Below are 9657 nucleotides of genomic sequence, written 5' to 3'. Positions count from 1 at the left end.
GCTTCTCTCTTTTCTGTTATTCCAAATGGCTATGAAGTATCATGTGGCAGTAAGGGTTAAATAACACAACACTGATGCAGGAGTACAGGCCTTCTCTTAAGCGTTAATAAGGTGATGAAACTGTGAAATGAATGACAGTGAAGGAAGAGGATGGAGCTGGTGCCTGCAGAATGAAATCCTAATCCTTCACTAGGGGAAGAGGTAGCCAGTTCTGTTTTCCTGATCAGTGAGCCAGAGAAAACTGCTGGGATGATGGGAACAGTAACCACCCATGGATGACAATTTAAAACTGACTCCAACCAATAAGATTTCTCTCAGTCCTTGCCATCAGCATTTTTGGCTCCTTTGAGGGAATTTTTGGCGCTATGAGTAGTGGTAATTCATATGGAAAGATTTCAGACTTTTACAGCCTCATTCAGATGTCTCTACTGCTTTAAATTTTATCTAACTCTCAGAAAAGGAGAAAGAGAGGCCAAGATACTTCTGAAGAGCAATATATATATTTTTACCAATTAGTTTTCTCTGAAATTATATTTGACCGCTTTGGAGGTGTTATTGTGTGTTGAATGAAAGATAAAATTCAGAGCTTGGCTTGAGTTAATAATATGTGCAGCCAGAATGTGAAATCCAAACCGCAAAGCATCTAAACTATTTAAACATCCTCAGCATGCAAAATTACCTTCAGAAATACCAATAGGCTTCTCATGTAATTTCTGATATCCCCTAATTCTATTCAGGAATTGGTATGAGAATAATCTGTAGGTAGCAATTTCCCTTTTGCTTTTTGACAGATGGAGATGGGATTTTTGAAATGTGTTCTGAGCTTTCAACAATGTTCATTTTATTTTCAAGAGGTATTAAAATTTCCATAAGGTGCTTTTGCACCTACCTGCTTCATGTAGATACTAAAGCAATCAACAACAACTCCAGAAAAAAAACATGCTCTTATGTGTTACACACGTTTCGCTAGCAAGCTTTAACATGTTGCAAAGGATAAGGTGTCAGAGATTAAGCATGAATACAGGAAAAAATGACGTACTCCTTAGCTCCTATTTTCATACCATTTCAAAGCTGTTCCCTTACTGCCCCAAGCGCAGGATAAAGAGGAAGCAGTACCTAGTGGGAGAACGAGTTTCTGAAGAGACATGAATGTATGTGGGCATGTTAAAAGCAATCAGCTGCACGCATTTGCTGGGGGTCCTGCTCTGGCTCTGAACACGCAGAGCTGATTCACAGTCTTCTGCAGGCTGGTCCAAGGGCCTGGCTGAATCCAGGGGCATCTCTGCAAAACTACCCGGTAAAAGTGGGTTTCTCATGCCCCTCGGCACAATTGCTTTTGGATATGTGCTCTGCAAGCTTAGTAGGCAAAGCCCTCAAGTCCTTTGCTCTTCTGATTGCTCCTAAGGTTCATCCTCTGACTCTAGGGAAAACCCTCTGATGCAACTATACATTTGTAATGCTTTCTGAGATGCTTTCAAGAAGTCCTCAGATCATCCTGCTATGCTAAAAGGCAGAGATTCAGTGAATGGGTTTCTGAAAAATAATCATTTAAAACCCCTGAACTTCCACTGCAGATGACTAAAACACGCTTATAGACATTTTTCCTCATTATATGAATATTTGCACAATTTTTCACTTTGCTGTAGGATATTTTTGAGCACATGCCATAGTCTGAGAATATTTTAACACTGTGCAAAGCTTGAAGAATCTGCAGATTTCTTCAGAGGTTTCTTGAATACAGGATATACCTGCTTGTTTGATTGTTGCTTTTTGTTCTTTCTTTTTTATTCACTATTTAAAACTAGAGAAACTTATACTATCTCTCCAGCTGGCTGCAAGTTGTTTGACATGTTTTGCATTATGATTTTTCTCATTAAAAAAAAAAACATACACATTTAGAAATGGGAACATTTTTCATCCACTGAACTATAGGCTGGCTAGGAGACAGTATTCAAAGCAAAATCTTCTGAGGAACAAAGCTGGTCCATTTTGTAGCTGTAGCAGTTCAGGATATCTAGTCCTTTTTCCTTTCAATTGCAGACATTCCCACTGGTTCCAGTACAAGAAATTATGCCACATAAATACACATCCTTTCACCCTAATCTACTTTACTTTGTCTCAGTTTTTTCTCTAAGTACTCCCCTCCTTGTCTTAGGGCAATAGAGAAAGTCTCTCCTTAACAGTTACTTGATCCTGGCCCTCTTCCACAAGTAAAGCACTGAGAAAAGTCATGTTACAGCAAATTAACATCTGGGTTTTTTATCACCATTAACATGCTTAAGTGGGATTGCTGTGCAAAGGCAGTGTTATACCTAATTTGGTCATCAGTGGTGCAACAGAAAGAACCAACATCGGCCAAAGAAAATGACTGCATTTAATTTCTCAACTCAAAATCATGATGAATAGCGTGACTTCTCACTGCATTGGGCATATTTAATGTCCTCTACAGCACACACTATTACTTTCCTTCTCCCTTTCACTGCCTGGCTGCAGCCTGATGAGAAATGGTAATACTAATCTTTGAATCTTAGTTATTTGGTAACTAGTTTCATGTCAAAGGACTCGTATGTCATTAAGAAACTCAAGAGAAATGAATATGAACTCTGCGTACTGAGACCCTTTTGCTGCTCGTAATACACCATTCTGCACTGCTGGACATGTAACATCAGGAACAAAAGGTCAGGTAATACAGCTTCAAAAGAAAAGAGAAGGAGGAGGAGGAGGAGGAGGAACTACTACAAATGGACTCACAAAGATGTTGTTTTCCTCTCATTAAAAAATGATCATGAAATGAAAGTGGTTTAAAGGGAAGGCTTGAAGGTTTATTCATTAGGCAGACTTTGGCATAGAAATCCTAGCCTCAGGTACAAGAATAACGAACCCCCTCCTTGAAAGAAATACCAGCTTAAGCAGGCACCGTGTCCAAGTAATCACCAGTTGTCAGAAAAACTTCTTAGGGCCCTAGGCAATTGTTCTCTAATTGATCCCGGGGATAAGGCTTTTTCCTTCTCCTTGGCTCCCCAGAAATGTAGATATGAAATGTATACGGAACATGAACCCGGATTGCTCAAGAGCAGGGGACACCTGCCCCTCCGTTACTGCCCTCTTTCCAGTTGCTTGTACCTGAAGTACTTGAATGCACTTGTTCAAGGCTGTGTGGCTTCCTTTCAGCGATAGTTTTGGAGAAGGAAGAGATGACAGTCAAAACAGGCCTATTCTGAGAATAAGGCTGAGAAATTGGCCTTAAAAGAAGCCCCAGATCAGACTTTCTTAGAGATACTCTAAACATAAAACAACACGCCAGTGGAGTCAGGAAGGGGAGACAGCTGCTTTTCAGTGGAGATGGGCTGGCCAGGGAGGCTAAAGAACTTGTTTACATGGGAGCCAGTGATCTATCTGCCGGGGGGCTGGGGCGGCTCAGGTGCCGGAGAGCTTCAGAGTCTGGCAGCACCAGGGGCCAGTCGAGGCCGGGGGCTGGTGGTGGCGAAGGGTCTGTGAAGTCCCAACAGCCTGGAGGCATGGTGCTGCAGGGAGGCTGCAGGCATCTTCCTGGGTTAGAGGTGCAAGGAGCTTGCAGGCACTCTTGTAGTCTGTCGCTCAAAGCACCTGCAAGCTCTGCAAGTCCTTCTGAAGCAAACTACTTGACTTCCCACCCCGCACCCCCAAAAACACCATCAGAATTTCCATCTTGCTGGGAATATTGTCATTTTTGTTTTTCATTATGACTTGAAGCACATGAAAGGGATTATGGAAATTCTCAGTGAGACAGAAATTTTGAGTTCGGCTAAATTTCTTCATGTTATGCCCTCCAGCTTCTACAACAACTGAGGATGGGGCACTTCAGAAAGTAATCTTTGTTCTTGCACATTTCATTCATACCAGAAAAACTCCACCCTGCACACTAGCTAAAGGAAAAGATCTGCAGAAAATGAGTAAATCATCAAGCGGTTAAAAACTCTACTATAATGCATAAAAACATCTATATTGAATTTACATGGCTGCTCTTACTTCTGGCATTGTTTCATTACTTTTGAGTGCTGGTCCTTGCAACCTTAACATATTTTATGGGCGCACTTTCAAAAGCACACTGCATAATCTAAAGGGATGTAAAGCCCTCACGTTAAGATGTAAAGAAAAAGAGAGAGAATAGTAGTTTGCAAAGGAGGGCTATAACAGAAGTGTTCTAAAGTAAGGCATATATTTGTGGTGAGTACTACCCAAGAGTTTGTATCCAAACTCACAACTGTTATTTTTACAGGTGGAAAAATGATTGGAAAAGATAGTAGTACCTAAGATAGCAGTATCGAAAATTCCACAGGGGGAAAAAAATCTCCTTCTATGTGCTTTCAGATGGCAACAAGGCTGCTGGTGTCAGGACAAGGTGAGTGGTGGAGTCTCCAGTGCCTGAAGAGCTTAGAACTAAATATGCAATATATCACTTTATATCCAATATATATTCAGACCTATCAAAATATGTTCTTTTGAGAGAAGCTTCCGAGATGTATTCTAGATAAATTGGTTTCAGCTGCCTGGTATGAGCTTATTGCTGCTTTTGTATTTTGTATCGAAGGATGACTTTTGTGTTCGGTGAAAGGGGAGTGTTAATTATTTACACTACTATAAATCTTTAATGTACTGTGATATGGTGTCTGTAGTCTGAGCAGTGGAATGGCTTTTGCTAAGATAGACACAAATGGGATGTAACTGAAATGAAAACTGTTCGTCACTGACTGGTATGGGAGGCAGTGGTACATCTTGGTTTAGTATGCCTCTGATGTCTTTAGTAATGGGCACGTCACTTTGTAAGTAAGCACTATGTGTAACAGAGCTAAAACATAATACAGTGTCTATACAGGATATGATTTATTGTTTGTCCTCTGGTAACTGCAGACACATCTCATGTCCTGTGAAAGCCCTAGTACTAAGTAATATAATTATTCAAGTAGTCTCTCCAGCTTCAATGGGACTATCTGTGCACTTAAAATCAGGCTCGTGAGTAACTGCCTGTTGGATCAGTGCTTGTCTTACCACTGTATTAGGGGATTTTCTGCCTGGTTTTGCATGAAATTCAGATATCACAACATCTACAACAATAAACGGAGAGCAAGATGGAAATGGTAAGTGAAAAAAGATAGTGAGGCTTTGGTGATGGCTTTTACCTTTACAACTATAATTATACAGCCTAGCTGGGTACCTACATAATTCACAGAGCCTATAACTAAAGTTAATCAAGAAAATCAATGGTATCAAGAGGGAACATGATAATTCATACACTCAATTATATGAAGTTGTTGCATCTATTAGCGTGGAACTGGGTTCAGCAGATCCCAGGTGGCTGCCTCCAGTCCTGTGTTCCTCTCTTCCTTATCACTTGACAATATATGTTCCCTTACATTTTCAGTACTTTGCCATTTATTAAGGATAATCTCTCTTTCTGCGGAGGAGGGAGTCTGCTCTGACCAGCCTTAGCTTCGTCAATCTTTTTCTGAAACAAAACAAAACAAAACAGTGGGTAGAGCCCCCTTTGGGGGCATAAGCATTGCTCCCATATAGAGTTACATCAGCCTAGTCTCAGGTCCTGGATTCAGCAAGACATGGTTATTACCCACATTATTTTTCTCTTTTACTTCTGCAAACTGGTGGTGATCCATGAGATAACATTTGCCTATATGCTAGAAACACCTCAGGGTCTAGCATTTTTGTTGTCTTTGGAAAGAAAGAGAATGTTTCCTAGATTACACTGTGATATGGCTAGTGCGACTTATTCATAGACACTGAAAATGTATGAAGCTGTGCGAACCTAATAGCTGTTCTCTGTGGCAAAATTTATTTGTTTTGCTTCAGAAGGATAAGGAAGCCCTGGAGTAAACCAGCTGAAGAACCATCGGTCTAGAGGTCCTGAAGAGCCTAGAGGTCTCTGAGAAGTACCTAGACAAAAGGTCTCAATACTGACCAATGTACCCCGATCCTGCCTTGGGGTAGCAGTAAGGATGGCCCAGTATGGACTGGGTGGCCTCTTAAGCTTCCTTCCACCCTATTTTTCTGTGCTTTGATTCTTTACCTCTCCTTTCTCTCCTTTCTGCTATGGGATCTGGAATTCAGATAAATTTCCAGATTAGACATGAAAGAGAGAACTGTCATTAATCACCAACTAAACTCCACAGTGGTATCTTATATGCAAATTGTGATTACTTTGAAGTAGCCATCAAATTGAGTCCATCACCCTCAGTTACAGTTTTGGCATGGTTTCAATATAAAATGCTGTAAAAAGATATTTTAAATGGTTTATAAGTGAAATCATTAACTGAGCTAACATTTGCAGGACTCATTGGACACTGATACCTTGCTTCACCAAACTGTATTAACTTTGCTAAACTTGAGGTGAGTTTTTATTTAACCACTTTCTTGCAATGTTCTTACTTATAATGTCCCTTAGCAGTGAAGTGTGTAAGCGTACCAACTTTCCAGCAAAAACACTACTCTTAGTTTTGAAAATTTAGTGTGGCTTTCCTGTAACTCAGAAAATAATCTATACTAGTGTAATTCAGAATGGTTAACTGAGATTTTTTAAAAAAAAATTCCAATGTCTCATATGGCCAAACTTTTTTTTTTAACTATTAATTTTTTTTAAAAAAGAACACTTTTTATTTGATGAAAAAGTACATTTAAGAAACTAGCTGCCTTTCAGTATTGCTTTTGAATTAATACCCTAGAGTACAGACAAAATAGAATTAATTTCTGAAAGTAGTTGAGAGAGAAAAAACTTGTTCCTGTACTTTAAGGAGCTCTTTTGTCTGTCATGATTGGACCGTCTTTCTGTTGTGGTAGGGGAAAGGGAAATATCTCTGAAAAAATACAATGTACCAGTAAGAGTTTATTTCACAAAGAGTAACAGGAAGAAATATCTCTGAGAAAGGCTTCACAGCCTCTTTAATGTAAATTAGCCTTTACTTTCATTCTTTGCTAAACCTTCATACTATAATATTACAGAAGAAAGTTAGTTCACCATTGCTGAGGCTGCAAATTTGCTGAGGCCCTTAAACTATAAAAAGAAAAGCGTTTTCAAGATATCGCAGAAGAAACCTGCACATGATAACTTAAGGAAATTCAAAGGACATGCTAATTAGATTGGCTAATTAGATGTATATTCATGCGAATTCTTCAACTTAGCTTATAAAGATTGATTACTGCTCAGTCACTCTGTTTACTGCATTATCTCAGTGCACCAAGGAAGAGAAACGGACAAGCACATAATGACTTTACCTTATATTTCCACATTTCATAACATTTTTCTCAGTAGCTTTTACTTATATTTTCCTTTTATTTTCACTTTCTTTTTATTATCACTCCCCTGAAAAAAACAATGCATATGAAATATGTTTGGTTTAGAACTGATTAACGCCATCTTTCACTAGAACATTAGAATCTGGCACGTTGTCATGGTTTAGCATATATATTACTTTTAAAAGACCAGAGTTTAAATTCTAATTTTAATAGCAACATGCTGATTTGAAATGTGACTGTTGGACGCTTTATTTTTCTCAGTTATTTCCAGATTTTCTCCACTTAAAGCTCTAAAGAGGATTAAGTGTAGAAGAGATCCGTTTTTAGTCTGCTTCTCATTGGTTAGTAATTTTGTTAGCTAACTCTACGCTATCTACTGTAATGAAATTTACTTTTTTGGTAACTGAGCAGTTAAGACACAAAATGCAGATGGAGGTGTCAACTGCAATATCTGGGCATGCAAACCTTCCATGAAAACATCAGCCAGGTTTGTTACTGTCTTTTCTCTAACAAACTGGATTAATGTGTTAATACAAATATCGGTGTGTGCTTTATAATAGAGCCTTAACTTGCTTAAAATTTCCCTCTTCAATGTTAGTATTTCTTCTCTCAGCAGTTTACGAAATCTGATTCTTAGATACCATCTTATTTTGAAGTCATGCTCTTCTTCCTACTAGAGAGATCTTTATTCACAATGGGTGCTACCAGTTCTGTGCTACTATTCCTGGGATAGTGGCAGCGTATTCCTTGAGCAGACACTACCTTTGTGTGTGGGATGAAAAGGTAATACTTTGTGCCTATACACTTTATCAGTGTTTTATTTAACAAAAGAAAATAAATTTTACTGTAGTACAAGAAAATTTTTGCTTAGATATAAAAAAAAATTTTATGAATGTGTGTAAAAGAGTTAGGAAGCATGTCAAACTTCATTAAATATTATTAAGTAGTTCTCTGAAGCTTAGCTCTTCCTGCTTAATCAGCAATGTGTTAACTCATGCAGGGAAGAGTGTGCAGAGTCTTGGTAACGGTCCAACGTTGATCCCTTATTCTTAGGGATTACACTTTGAATCTCAATCATCCCTTACTTTTCTACAGAAGTGCAGACAAATTTTGAATTTTACTTTTGCTTTTAGTTTAAAGATTGAAATAGAAGATTCAAAAATGGTTGCCACGGGGTATGTAGTCACCTACATTATAATATTTGATTAAAAACTCCATCATTTTATAATGCAAGATCCAACACCTTTTGCTGGGAGATTTAACAGAACTTTTCCTCGTTACTTTTGAGCAAAGTGAGTCAAGAGCCCAGGTTGGTTCTTCACATCTGCCTGGATAAGTTCAGCTAAAAACCAGATATATTGCTTAAAATGTCTATATTGTTGCACTCATTCATAGCAGAGAAAGGACCCCTGCATCTAGGGCTTTTTGTGTGTATTTTGAAAATGTTTGTTTCCTTCAGTACCCTATGAATGTTATGTAATGTCACATCAGTCTATGCAACGTGATGCAACATTGCATAAGGCTATTACTTTTGCCCCTTGGCATGATGGAGAACAAAAATTGGATTTAAATTGCTCCCTTCATACTTGAAATACCCCAAAGCACTTTTCAAAAGTGAAATTCTGAATTATGTGAAGGAAAGCTGAAAGGATATTAGGTAACCAGCAACATCCTGGACATGTCGGCAGAGAGAAAGGCTTATGGTTTGTTTGCAAAGGCAGAATCACTGCCATCAGGGCAAAGATAGATGTGCCATGTCCGAAAAGTTCACATGCAGCTGTTTATATAAACTATTTGAAGTTCGTCTTGCCATTGCGCACTATTACAATGGGAATGGATTTCATGGCCAAATCTGTGTATTTTTAGATATATTCAAAGCACAGCCAAATCTGTGTATTTTTAGATATATTCAAAATATGGCAATTATCTGAGTGATGCAGTAATATTAATACATTGTATATATATATATATTACTTCTATGATTTGATTTTATATTATACATTATATTTGACAGCTATGAGTCATTTATAGATGGAATTTATTTATAACATCTTAGTCATAGGCCATAGTGCAGTTAGGCCAAGGAAGGAGGACAAATATGAAGGTTAAGAGCTACCCAGCTTGATAAAGTGAAATTCAGATTTTGAAAGTACAATGCCCCTCGTCTGTTTCTCCCCCAAATCATTTTAACTTATAAGTTCTACTGCTCATGGAACTCACTTATTCTTGCAGAAATTGTAAAAACTTTCTTCCTGTGGCTCTTTTATTCAGTTTCTCTGTTGTCTGACAGATGAACGCTTAAATCTTTTCCTCTGCAATGGCAGTAATCTGGATCTACCTGTTTTTTCTGTCATTGATTTTCACAAAACTTGT

This window comes from Struthio camelus, chromosome 3 (assembly GCF_040807025.1).
Source record: "Struthio camelus isolate bStrCam1 chromosome 3, bStrCam1.hap1, whole genome shotgun sequence".
NCBI lineage: Eukaryota > Metazoa > Chordata > Aves > Struthioniformes > Struthionidae > Struthio > Struthio camelus.
The sequence above is the reverse complement of the archived record's forward strand: the minus strand, read 5'-3'. Positions refer to the sequence as shown.